We start from the raw sequence: 13,329 nt of genomic DNA, 5'->3' as shown, positions 1-13,329 counted from the left end.
CTGCCAGTTTCATCCCCAAGGGGCTGCTCCAACCTCCCTCTCCGTTCAAATCCCACTTCCTCTCTCTGTACCATGCAATTTACAAGATCCAGACCACATATCACTTCCCTCCACCTCAAAATCATCTCCTTTTCCTTTGTTTATTTCCTCTGGTCTCTGCAGAAGAAGGACCTCTTTCTCTTTCTAAGGTTCATGCCTGAACCTTTCCTGCCCTTCCCTTCCCCCAGGACGATCTCTTCTTGCTTTCTCTCTACACCGGCTGCTTCACTCTGGCTTACACCCAAGTGTTTCCCACCCCCAAGAAAGTCTTTCCTCCATTCTCATTTCTCCTGAGCTTCCATCCCACCTTCCACCCTCCTTTCACAGCTAAACTTCTCGAAAAAGTATTATATGCTCACCGCCTCTACTTCCTCACCTCCCACTCAGTCCCAACCACTAGCAATCTGGTTTCCATACCCATAACACTGCAGAAATTGCTCTCTTAAAGGCCACCAATGACCTCTGAATCGCCAAATCTAAGCTTTTGACTTTACTAGTTACCATCCTCATACATCTAACCCTTTGCCAGGTCAAATATACCATGTAACCAAATTCTGAGCCAGTGGTCCTAGTCGGTGTGTCACAGCACATGGGTGTGCTGGATATTGGTCACAGGCAGGCCAGAGATGCACCATTCAGCCATGTGGGTGATTAAAATATGGAAATATTTCCGAACCACTGCCGGAGTCCCCTTACCCCCACCTGACTGCCAAAGCCCCTGGTCTAGGACCCTGAGACAGACCTCGTCATTATGTAACAACGAGGCAGAACTATATCTGGTGTGGCAGGGGGCTTCTGCTCCTATTGGTTGATACCCGTGTGTACTAGTTGTTAGATATTTTCAATATTACCATGCTTCATGCTGTGCTGGGATATTGATTACTTCAGTACTGGGAACAGCAATGTGGAGGCAGAGGGCCGGTTTCTGAGGGGAAATCACCGCCCCCCCGCCCCAGCCCATGAAGAACAGCCTCTCTGTTTACCCTCCATGTGCCATACAAATACCATTTCCTATGTGAGCTTCACATGGGGGCATTGAGAAGCAAAGCTCTTAGCCCCTCCCCTTCCTTGATTCCCATGATAGGGGTCTGTTCTTCTACCCCTTTGCAGGCTGCTTCTCTATTTCCTTGCCTGACTTCTCTAACAGAGTGACCTTGGACAGCTACTTAATCTAGTAGAGCCACAGGCTCCTCATCCATAACATGGGGCTAACAGATTTCTGCTTTGCAGAGAGGGTTATGGGTAATACGTATAAAATGGGTAGTGTAGGACCACATGTGGAATAAAGCTGAGTAAGTGTAAGTTCCTAACCCCCACTCCTTCTCACTCTACACTTTCTCCTCTAGGGATTTGCTCCACCCCCATGACCTTCCAACTCCATTCTACAGAACTCTATTTCTTCCAAACCCATTTATTGAATTATATCCTAGGGTCCCCACGCTTCCAAACTCCAAACACCCAATGTGGAACTCATCATTCCCTATCTCTCACTTTCTCCCATCTTCCCAATATCTCTCGAGGATACCAACCACTCTTCCAGTTGAGTAGTCTTCATAACATGAAGATGGCTTTGACCACGGTCCTCCTTCCCCTCAGAACTCCACAATCTTGTCCCCTCTGGGGTCTGGTCCATTCTCCATCCACCCTCTTTTATTGTCATTAAGATAGCCTTCGATCTGACCCCCCTTTCTCCCTTCCTGGACTATTTCAATACATTTATAAATGCTTTTCTGTTGTTCAGGCCCTTCCCCCATCAGTTCAACTACCAAGCCCTTACATGGATATGTTCAAAACACTACAGTTTACATAGAGGAACCCAGATCCACTATCTTCATAGCCAAGTCTGCTCTTTCTCCTGCTTTGCTTTTATAAAATAATAACAGTAATAACAACAACTAACACTTCTTAAACACTTAGTATGTGCCACTCTAATATTCTACAGTTGTGTATATCATTCAGTCCTCTCTCCCAGCTTGTGACATTGTCACTGTTATTAATCTCACTTTACCATTGGAGAAATGGAACCACAGAGAGGCTCGGCAACTAGCCTAAAGGCATTTTCCCTACAGACAGGGGATTTGATTTTAAACCAAGGGTCTATATGCAAGAGCCCCCATTTTTTACCAAGCAAGACTTCTGCTCTTGCTTTGGTTACACCAGAAAACCCACACTCACTTTACTGCTCTGCCTCCCTGCCTTCATCCATACTCTTACCCCTACCTGGACCTCCTGTTTCTCATCTCCTTAAAATGCCAACCAACCTTCAAGTGTCATTCAAACGTCAATGCCTCCTCCAAGTCTTGTCTGATTTCCTTGCTTACAAGTGATTGCTCTATCCTGGAAATAGAGAATTTCCCCAAACTTTTCATTTTTACCCTATTCTCTTATAGGATAAGCATTTGAAGACACAGCTGGTCAGCTCTGTCAGAGTGTAGAAAGGGGCCACGGCTGTTCTTTCCCTTAATCCTTCTCTGTAGTTTTCACATGAAACCTACAAAGGCAGTTTTATCAGAGGAGGTTGAATTGTTGTCCTGCCCAAGTTCCACAGGCCTGTGGGATAAGCTGGGGTCAGACTGAATGGGTCAGTTTCTGTTCCACTCTCCAAATCCCTTTGAAAGAAAAGCCAAGGGCTTGAGGAAGGGATGGAAATAATTTTGTAGTCAGTCAATTCCTGCTGCGATAAATCTCTTGGGTGAAGGATGCTAAGTCAGGAACATAAATGACAATAGCTATGCTTCCACAGTTGACTGGATTATAAAACAAACCACATACTTATGACTATATACTCCAAACAATACATAAAAGAAAGCAGGAAGAGATACTAAGAAGTGGTGTGAAAGCAGGAAGTCTACTCTGTCCATTTGGGAGCTTGGGATGGTGATTTTTCCTTACCTTGGTTCTCCTTAAACACATTTTTATTTTACAACCAATCACTTCTAGTACAAGGTCTGGAGTTTGAGTGCCAGGGTTAGGATGCTGGCTCTGCCACCTGCCAACTCTGACCTAGCAAGTTATACAGCCTCTCTGTGCCATGGTTTCCCTATCTGTAAAATGGAAATAACACTACATGCCTCATAGGGTTTTGTGAGAATTAAATAAAATAACCATTATTCAGGCAAAGAGGAGTGGCTGGCACACAGTGTGCCATACGTGTTGCCTGGGAAGCCTGCTGTTATATGCCTGATGGGAAGAGAAGAGGTGGGGCTGGGGGGTGCAAAATGGTCCCATGAAGCACTGGCGGGGGGCGGGTGTGTGTCCTGGGGCAAGTGCCTGGGTGGAGTGAAGAGTTCTGATCCTTCCCAGGTCCCATCGGACACTTGCCACAGCCCATAGAGTTTCTGCTTCAATACTACCCTTAAGGTTTGGGGATTCCTTACAGGAGGCAAAAGCCAGGGAATTCAATGACATTGGTCCACTGTCCACTGCCCATTGAGTCAAAGCAGCTTGAGTCCAACTCTGGATGATTATTTTCTTTCTTGTTCTTCATCAGTTCCTAGAGATCATTTAGCCCTGATTCTCCCATTTTAGAGATGGAGAAGCTGAGTCCCAGAGAAAGGAAAAGCTGGGCAAGGTCACACTAAGGAACCAGAATCCAGATCCTCTCCCTTCCTTTCTGGTGCTCTTTCTCCCACACTATCCCACAAGCCCAAGGCCTCTTAACTCTGCATTTGCCAGGGTTGTTCTCCCCGACTGAAAATCCCCACCTAGCTGGCCCTGGTTACCTTGGCCTTCCCTTAGCCAGGTGCCTACTGAACCTCAGACTGCACCAGAAAATTTGCCCCAGAATGGCATTCAGGCCAGTCTCAGAGAGGCTCCTCTGTACAAAGGAAGGGGCCTGGGATGTGGAGTCAGGTGATGTGGTCTGCAATCCTGGGCCATCCATTCAGAGCTTCAAACTCTTGGAGCCATCATGTTCCCCATATAGGACTTAGTGTCTTTGTTGGTAAAATGGGGATGATGATCTATTTCATGCAATTGTTGTGAGGAACAAGTGAGGTAGCATTTGGGAATGCTCTTTATAGACTGCAAGGCACAGTGCCAGAGTTGGTTTGTGTCCTTTCTCTCTGGGAAGAGACTGCCTTCTCCTTCCCTCCCTTCTCCCTACAATATTTAGAGGAGGGCTAGATGGTGCATAGGGATACTCAGGGAGACATCTCTGTTGATTGAATATGATCTCCCAGGATCCTCTGACCTGTGGATGCCTCAGACACCCAACCCCAGACCTGGTGTTGAGGCAAGAGGGTGAGGCTGTGAAGGGAGCCCATGGGAGTAAACAGAGGGCTTGCTGATGAAAAGTAAACTGGATTTAGAAAACATACTCGAGCTAATGGCTGTAGGTGGTGTTAGTCATGCTGTTAAGGAATTTGGGAATACATATGCATACTAATAGGGATTTATTTGGGCTGCTTCTTACTCTAGCACTGGGAAGGGAGGAGGGGTAGAGGGTACTGCAGGATTAAGATACTGGTCTTTGACTCCAGAAAGTACACTCCTGGTTGGGGTTGGGCCTCAGCTATGATGATGCATTTGCCCAAGTTCCACAGGCCTGTGGGATAAGCTGGGGTCAGGCTGGCTGTTGGTCCTGGGGGAAGCAGAGTGAATGGGGTGCTAAGAATTTAGGAGTGGTTCCCTGCTTCCAGCTCCTTAGGGTGATAGACTATAGTGGAGGGGGATCTCATGGCTTTATGAGTCTGTGCACCAGTATCTATCTTATTCCCCTAGCCCACAAAGTCACTCTTTAGGCCACAATGTGCCATGGGAGACTCTGAGAAGTGTCTAGTACATTCTTGGGATTACAGATTGTACCTCTTTCATGGAGCAGACTCCACAGTCCCCACCCTGTGACTTCATAGGCTCAGGTACCTGGCTCTGTCCTGCCATCTAATCTGAATCCCTCACTGCTACTTACACGGGTTTCTTCTCTTTTTCATGCTTGGTGGGTAGAGAGAAGAGAGGCTCCCCATGGTTCTTTGCATGGGGGCCCTTTTATTGGTTAGGAAGGCCCAGGCCAATGTGGCCTTCTCTTCCTCATGCTGGAGGCCTCCCTGCTCCAGCCCCTCCTGAGAACTCTTCTGGTCAGGTGCTGTGATCCTACCCAGCAGGGGGGTATGGGAAACCAGCCATATGCCCAGAAGGGTGCTGGTGGTGGTGGTGGGGGGGTGGTGTTGGTGCCTAGAGTCCAGCCAGAAAGCCAGGGGCTGCAGATAATAAAGTGAGTCTGGTCACAAGTGCCCAGCAGAGCAGGGGGAAGATGAATCACGGCTGTAGGCCAGGGGGAGCTTGGGCTAAATACAGGTTGGGCCATTGGAGCTATATCCAAGGGCACAGTGTGGCTCTGCTATGCAGCATGAGGCCCAAGGCACAGTCACCCTCTGCCACACAGAGACATAGAGAAAGAGCGCATGAGAATATCCTTAAGCACCTGCTGCGAGCTCTCTGGACTCTCAAACTGAAACAAAGAAGTATGTACCAAGAGCCTGAAATATATTCATGCCCCTTGGCCCAGTAATTCTACTTCCAGGAATCTCCTGCAAGCAGAGACACAACAAGAATGTGGGTGGAGAGTCAGACACAAAGATGTCCATTACAGGGTTATTTAGAAGAGCAAAACTGTGAGATGTGAGACGTAGAAGAATCCCGATGCCCATCATTAGAATGGCTTGTGTACCGGCTTTCTCTTCTCTTTGTTCCTTCAGCCCTGCCCCCACCCTACCTTTTTGGGAAGCCCTGGCTCTCCTCTGTGGTCAGCAATCAGTAAAAGCGGCCAGGTAGTTGGCCCAACAGTACCCCTATCCAGCCCTTCTGGGTTTGCTCAAGTAATCAGAAAAATCCACCATCATTCACCTTTCTATTATTGAGGTGCAGATTATATATTCTGGGGGTTTTCCACTGTGAATGGTGACTGCAGACTGACTTTCTCTTGGCCTCCCAAGGTACATCTGGGTCCCCACCCTGCTCCAAATGCTGAGGTCACTCAAGGGTTCCTAGAGCTGGGCAGCTGTATATGAAGGGAACTCCTTTGAGGGGAAGGGACTGTTATATGGCTTGTTAATACAAAGCCATCGTGAGCATCCAAGCCACCTGACTCCTAGTCCCATGCTCAATGGATAGGTGAGGCAGACATAATTCGAAAAAAAAAAAAACAGACTTGTCCTCAGAATTACCCAAAGTGCAAGAAATGAACCATTCATTTAAATAAATTCCATGCATATGCATTTAAAAAAGACATGAAATTATCCAAATCCTGGCTCTTCATGAAATGTCCATTCCTTTCTCCAAACTGCAAAAAACTTTCTGATGAGGCATTGGGTTCACTTTGGAGCAGGGATTGGGGCATCTGTCCAGAATCCCTGGGTGCACTGGCCCCTCCTCCATGCCATCCTAATGCTTTAGGGGTTTCCAAGAGCAGCTCCATCTTGCTCTGGTGCAGCTGGGTCCTATCCCTGCCACTAGATTTTGGTTTTCTCATAGGTGACTGTAGGGTAGAGAGGTAACCTAGCCCTCTGCCCCGTTCTCTTGGGGCAAGTCAGAGACTTGAGCCTGGGGTATAGTTCCTCCTTCCACTCCTAAACTCCCTCCCGGGAAGCCTCTACCTGTGGTGTGCAAAACCACAGGTGAGCAAGGGAGCAAACTCTGGCCGTGCTCATCTCCCCCTCCTTGGTCCTTCCCCCTTCCTCCTCCCTTCCCCCTCTCCTTTCTACCCCCTATCTCCTTTTAAGCACCTCCTCCTTCCTCTCCTTCTCATTTCCCTCTCCTCCTCTATCTCTACCCCCTGTGTCTGTCCTTCTCTTTTATTAAGCCAGCACACTCTGATATACCTTGACTTTCATCCTGGTCATGCCCTTCTCCCCACCCCCCTCCCTCCCCAGGCTTTCCAGAATCTCTGCCAGGAAAGGCCTGTTTTTCAGGGTCTGCAGTAGGCTGATCTGGCAGTTTCCTCGGACGCACGCATGGAGAGGGTGCCCCGAACGTGGGCCTCGGTGCCTGGGCTTCTGCCAATCTGTACCCACCTGTGTGCACAGACAGTAGGAGGCAGGGTCTTGCATTACAGATTTATCCAGCTGAGCCAATCCTGGGCTGCAGAGACACATCCACATGCCACACGTGCCTCCCCGTGGGTATCTAGGACAGGTGCACGGAAGGTGTGAGCCACTAGGAGAGAAGAGCTGGATTGAGACATTTCCCCTGCCCCTGGATCTATAACCAGCTAGAGTACAGGCAGGAATCTCAAATTTTCATTTTTTTTTTTTTTCCAGTGGGACAGGTGCATGCACCTCTTGGGAAGCCCAGTAAAGCAGAGCCCAGTCCAGCCTTGCCAGGCACTGGCTGTTGGTCCTAGTGGGGTGGGCAAAGACGATAACCAAAGGAAGACGAGAGCCTGGCCGGACCCAGCCCTTCCGCGCTAGGCCCGCGGTCGGCCTGGAGTGGGGGGCCCCTGGCGCGGGCCGCCGGCAGGTCGCTTCAGTCTGTTGGTCCTCAGCTCCCTCCCCCGTCAGACGGGGATGCTGGGCGGATCCGACGAGGCCGGAGCTGCAGAGGTGCTGGGCGGACGGCGGGCGCCACGCACACCTCACGGGCCCCGCGGAGCTCCCGGAAAGTCTAAGTCCGCGTGTGCGTGTTCCCGGCGCTCGTTTGTCCCGGGTCCCCCGCCAGGATGCGGGGCCCGCGGCTGGCCGGGCCCGGGGCGGGGCGGGGCGGGCGCGAAGGTCCCAGCCCCCCCCCCCCGCCCCCCCCGAGCCGGGCCCGCCGGCGGGGGTCGGTCCTGCAGGCTGCGGGCTGAGGGCTGCGCGGCGCGCCCCGCACGGGAGGCGGCAGCACCGGCAGCGGCAGCGGCAGCACCGGCAGCGGCACCGGCGGCGGCGCGGTCCCGGCCCCCAGCCTCGCCTTGCGCAGGGGCCGCCGCGCCCGCCCTCCCGGCTCCCGGGGCTCGCCCGCCCTCCCTGCCTCCCTCCGCCGCGGAGCCCGCTGGCCGGCTCCCAGCGGATCCCTCCGGGTTCGGCGGCGGTGTAGACCCACACCGCGGAAGGGGGTGCGCTGGGCGGCGGGCCCGGCGCCTGCAGCTCCGCCGGCCGCCACTGGGGGCTGCGGCGCCGGCGAGCTCGGCGGGGACCGGGCGCGCGGCCCGGGGCTCCCGGGCGCCGCCGTCCCCGCGCCGTCCCCGCGCCGGCCCCGCTCCCGCCCGGGTCTGCGCGTGCGGTCGCCGCGCGCGTGTGTGTCGGGGGCGCGTGCGCGCGGGGGGCGGCCGCAGTCGCGGAGCGCGGGGGAGTGTGTTTGTGTGTGTGCGTGTGGGTGTGAGCGCCTGGCTCGCTCTCGCGGAGACACACACGCGCACACGCGCACCCGGCTGGCTCGTCTGAACTTGGAGACACCCCGCGGTCCAGATGCCCGAGGTGCCCGGGAGGGCCCGGGGTCTCGGGTCTGGAGGATCCTGCCGGCGTCTTCCTGGGGGGATTATCTTTTTGTTGCTGCTGTTGTTGTTGTTGTTTTAACCTGGAAGAGAAGAGAACAAGTTGTGCTTTTTCCTCCCTTCTCTTCGCCGACTGCCATGGATACAACAGGATAAGCGGCTCAGGGCTCTCCCCGCGCGGACGTCCGAGGCCACCATCCTCCTGCGTTCGCCGGAGCCGGAGGGCTTAGCTCGAGCCCGTCTCGGGCGGGGAAGGATGCGCGGCCGAGCCGGGGAGCCCGGGCGCCCCGCGGAGCCGGCCTCGGAGCCTCCCAGCCGGGGGTAGATGCTGCCTCGCCCAGGTGAGTGGCCGCCGCCGCCGCCGCGGCTCCGCGTCTGGGTGTTTGCGGGAGCTCGGCGCGGGCTGAAAGCGCCCCGGGGGCGCGGGGGAGCCCCGGGAACTTCGCGTCCCTTCCCTTCCCACTTGAGCACTCCCTCACCCAGGCACTCCGGCGGGCACTTTCTCTTTCGCCCATCCTTACCGCGGAGGTTTCCTTCCCGTTCTCTCATTCCCGGGAGTGGGGGGTGAAACTCTGGCGAGGAGCGGGGACAGTGGGTCCGGGCGAGGCCGGCGAGCCGGAGGGGGAGACGGCAGCCTCAGGTGTACCGCAGCGTTGAAAGCAGCAGGAGAACTTTGCCGCCAGACCACTCTGTTGCATCTCCCCGTAGGAGAGGCCTGGCTCGAGCTGTCGCTGGGGGCTGGGTCGGACGCCAGGGCTCCCTGCGCTCCGTGGGCTGGGTGGGGTGGGGTAGAGCTGGGTTGGGTGCCGAGGGGTTGCTTCAGCGCTCGTGGAGGGAAGGCAGGCGTCCTTGCAGTTTGGGGAGGCGGGGGGGGGGGGGGGGGGCAGGCTTAGGGCCCTGTCCTGGCCTCAGGCAGAAGGCGGGGAGATCAGGGGGGTTGTGTGTGAGCAGCTAGGGGCATCAGAATGGCATGATGAAGCAATATGGAAACTGGCATTAACCAAGCCTGGTTGGTAGGTCTGTCTCCCACCCAGCCCTACCCGGGTTCTGAGGTTGGCCTGAGTGGGGAGGAAGGAGAGGGATGGACTGCTCTGTGCTCCTGCACAGACCCCAGGCAACGCCGGGAGGTGTCCTGCTCCTCTTCCCCTCACCCCAGTACAAAGGACATAGGCAGCAAGTTCAAGGGAGATCAAGCCCCCGAAAGCCAAAGCCTGAGAAAGAATGAGGAGTGAGCCTGAGCAGAGACTGCAGAGGGACAGAGCCAGGCTGACGGCAAGTGCACGCTGGGAATCACAGACACCACAGACAGACAGACAGATAGACATTTGGTGGGGAGAGGGAGCTGGAGTCCAAGGCAAGGCTGTAGATGCCGACCCCCTGCCTTCCCACAGTGTGTGTGTGTGTGTGTGTGTGTGTGTGTGTTTATGGGGGGGGGGCGCTGTGGCTGCAATGGGCTGATTGGCCTTGTGGGGCTGGGGGAAGGCGCAGGCTGCTTCTGGAAACTGACCCCCGCGTTGGGGAGGAGTAAGGCTGGGGAGGGAACTGCCAGGCTCTGAGCTATGAAGTTCCAGGGAGCAGGCATGAGGTTCTGGGTGGGCTGTTGTTCATAGGGGGGATGGGTAGCCCTTTGGAACTAATGGTGGGAGGCTGAGGGAGGGCACTGTGCAGAGACTGGGAGTGTGGGTCCCCGGTCTTGAGGTCTTGGGGTTGTTCCCCCGGGCTGGTTGCCACCCTTGGCTTCATAGAGTCACACACATGGTGGAACCCAGCCAGCTTGGGACTTGCGTGTGGGGTACTCTGGAGGCTGAAGAGGGTCAGGATTGCACAGGAAACCTCCTGAGGGCCTGTTCTTGGAGCTGTCAGCCTCCGAGGACCACACCGGAGGACCACACCGGCTGCCCGGCTGCCCGGCTGCCCGGCTGCCCGGCTGCCCGGGCCCTTCTGCTGATGCTGGGATGTCGTCTTTCCCTTCTGACTCTGGCTGGGATGCTGCCTTCCAGCAGGCTCTCTTCCAGCTTCTCACATGCGTCTGCTCAGACCCCCTGCCCAGCCCTCAATTTAGAGTTTCTGGTCGAATTCCTGTTCAGGAATATGGTTACTTATCTTCCTGCCCTCACCCTGGGGAATACAAACAGCAAACTTGGCATTTGGGTCTCAGCCTCTGGCGCTGCTTCTGCACGAGGTCGGCTCCCAGCTGCAGCTCCTGGCCGGTTGGACTGGACGGGGTGCCCGCCTGGCGGCTGCTGGGCCTCAAATTCCCTGCTTCTCTGAGGCACCAGTTTCTTGCCCAGGCCCAGACATCTGGGAAGCTGGGGAGTGTGGCCTCTGAAAGGGTGAGCTGGGAGCTTTCCGGAGGCTTGACTGAGGAGGGGTTGGATGGGGTGGGAAATGCAGATGAGGTAGGTGGTGCCACTGGGGAGATTTGGCAGCCTTTTGGCCACCCAAGCTCTGGTTTGGCTAGAGTGGAAATCCGCTTCTTGGCTCAGCGGCAGCTCTGAAGTAAAACCAAGGATCCAGAGGTTCTGGGCCCCAAGTGTCAGGCTTGTCCAGTCTCTCCAGCCAGCAGGGTAGAGGAGGGCCTCTCCTCCCTTTGGAAAGGCCCTGGGCTAAGGTGGAGATGAGCCACCATTATTGGTATGGGGGGGGGCGGGGCATTCTCTATCTGGTGGGGGGTGGGCCGCCAGACTGAAAACAGAGATGAGGAGCAAAATACCCACCAGAGATAGCCAAGTGGAATTGGATCCCTGACAAAAGCAACAATTTGAGTGTTTTGTGATTTTTCTTGGGACACTATTGATGTTTTTAGGGCCCAACTTATTTGAAGGGTTAGAGTTGGTGTTTAATGGAACGGAACCTTTAACTAGAGGCCCTGGGTTCAAATTCTGGCTCTGCCACAACTTCGTTAACTACTGGAGCCTCTGTGTTCTCCTTTGGTGAAAGAAAATAATAGTACCTTCCTCGCAGATGTGTTACAACCTCATATTTGTCCCTGTGCTCCCCAAGCCCCTGTTCAGATCTGGAGGAGGGTTTGGTTGGAGGGGAAATGGGCCCTCAGAGACATGAGGGTAATACCCCTAGCTTTCCCCAGCCAACTAGCAGCCAGGGGGGTTTGATGCCATCACCTATAAACTGATCATTGAAAGACTCTAGAACGCCCTCCAGAAAACTTCGGCAATTGATATTCGGAAGGCGAATTTTACCTCTGGGGCTGTGGCACCTGCTTCTCTCTCTTCCTTGTTTGCTGTGGATTTTTACAGTCATGCCCGTTTGCTCAGGAAGCACAGGCTCTGTGTTTTACAAGTGTCATCTGTCATCCTTCTCTACCCGAGGCTTGAGTGTGAAATATCTCCAAGAACCTGCCTGGCCCCTGCCTTCTCTTCTCTGCTTCTGCCTCTTGCTGTTCCAAGAATCACCTCACCAGGATAGTGTTGGGTCCAGACCCAGTGAGTGGGCACAGCTCTTGCTGGGGTCTGTACAGGGCCTATGATTTGACCTGGGTCCCATCCGCAGAGTTGGGGGTCACACCCAGGCGAGGAGAGAGGCTCAGACCCAGTATGTATTTAGCAGGGTCTGACTAATGAACCAACTAGATTAGGAGTGGAGAAGAAGCTCTAACCATAATGGGCATGCCTAAGGAAAGGTATTTTCAGGGAGCAAGCAGTCATATATGAAGATGGGGACCAAGGAGATTAGCCATGTCCAGACTACTCAGAGTCAGGGCTATCAGGAGGGCTCCTTGGAGGAGGTAAGGATTTCAGGAACAGCAAAAGCCCATAGAAGTCCATAGAAGGGAGATTTTGCTTTCTCTTATAGTCTTAGAGGTTACTGGGGATTCAGGAGGCTTCAGGAGTAGGGTACTGAACAAGCAGAATGAGTATTCTGAGAAATTCTGTCAGGACCAGATCCTTGAAACAATTTCTTGGTTGCTTATTATGTGCCAGGCACGATGCTAAGAGCTTCATATTATTATCTCATTGAATTCTCCCAATTCTAGGAATTTGCCACTATCGCTGCCTCTACCTTACAGAGGAGGACACTGAAGTTCAGAGAAGTTGGGACCTGCCAGGTCATTAATACATGACAAGAGTGGTCGCTTGACTCTCATGTCTATCTGAATTCAAAACCCACGCTCTGAACTCTTCTGTGCTGCCGTTCCCCGCAGGTGAGGCACAGGGCACCATGGGCCCATACCTCTCCAAGTCCTGCTGGCCTCCAGGGGAGGCTGGCTTCAGAGCCACCATTGCAGACCCTGTGAGCCCAGCCTGCTCTGTGGGCCTCTCTGCCCACTCACTCCCACTTGTTTATAAGCTCCCCCTGAAACAGGCAGCACCGTCCTTGTGGGTAGGACCGAAGATGGGACCTTAGAGTGAGCACCAGACAGAGAGTCAGGGGACTCAACTCTGCTGTATGTGTGACTTGAGTGAGGAGCAAATCTCTTTACGCCCTGGGGCCTCATTTCCTTACCGATAAATCGGGATGCTAATGCTTATGACATGTGTGAATGTACTTCATACAGTGAATAATAGCTTTGGCACTCGGGTTGTATTTGTGACCCCTTCCTAATTGAGACCAAGTAACTAAAATGTTACATGTAATACTTCTTAGGGAATAGAAGGTGGGCTCTAGTGTATCAGTTTCATATGGGACTAGGGTTAACCAATCAAGCCACAGCCCAGCCAGGTGGGCACTGTGCTTTTTGGGAAAAGGGAGGGTACAGAACCTGCAGAAGGGCATGTGGTCCAGAAGGGATCAGTGGCAGGCAGCTAGGAAGGGACACATTGACAAACACATCGTTTACTTTTGTAATCCGCCAGCTATCAGTGTAGCTTTGGCATTGGATTAGACAGAAGGCATTTTCCTTAAGCTGATGTTTCCGGACCTTC

At 53.8% G+C, this 13,329-nt stretch overlaps 1 protein-coding gene across 6 annotated transcripts in view; it reads left to right on the top strand.

The window, feature by feature from the left end:
• The first annotated feature begins 8,168 nt into the window (after nucleotides 1-8,168).
• LRFN2 (leucine rich repeat and fibronectin type III domain containing 2) overlaps nucleotides 8,169-13,329 on the top strand; it is a 177,009-nt gene continuing 171,848 nt past the window's right edge. For 3 of the 6 annotated variants that reach the window (XR_011996145.1, XR_011996144.1, XM_025990866.2), the window contains exon 1: nucleotides 8,222-8,787. The gene's annotated coding sequence lies outside the window, so the exon portion shown is untranslated. Of the gene's footprint in view, nucleotides 8,788-12,440; nucleotides 12,609-13,329 lie in introns of all 6 variants that reach the window. The other 3 variants (XM_072731703.1, XM_025990865.2, XM_025990864.2) reach the window with 3 other exon arrangements.

The sequence above is a fragment of the Vulpes vulpes genome, chromosome 1, assembly GCF_048418805.1.
Source record: "Vulpes vulpes isolate BD-2025 chromosome 1, VulVul3, whole genome shotgun sequence".
NCBI lineage: Eukaryota > Metazoa > Chordata > Mammalia > Carnivora > Canidae > Vulpes > Vulpes vulpes.
This window is presented reverse-complemented; position numbering and strand designations above follow the sequence as displayed.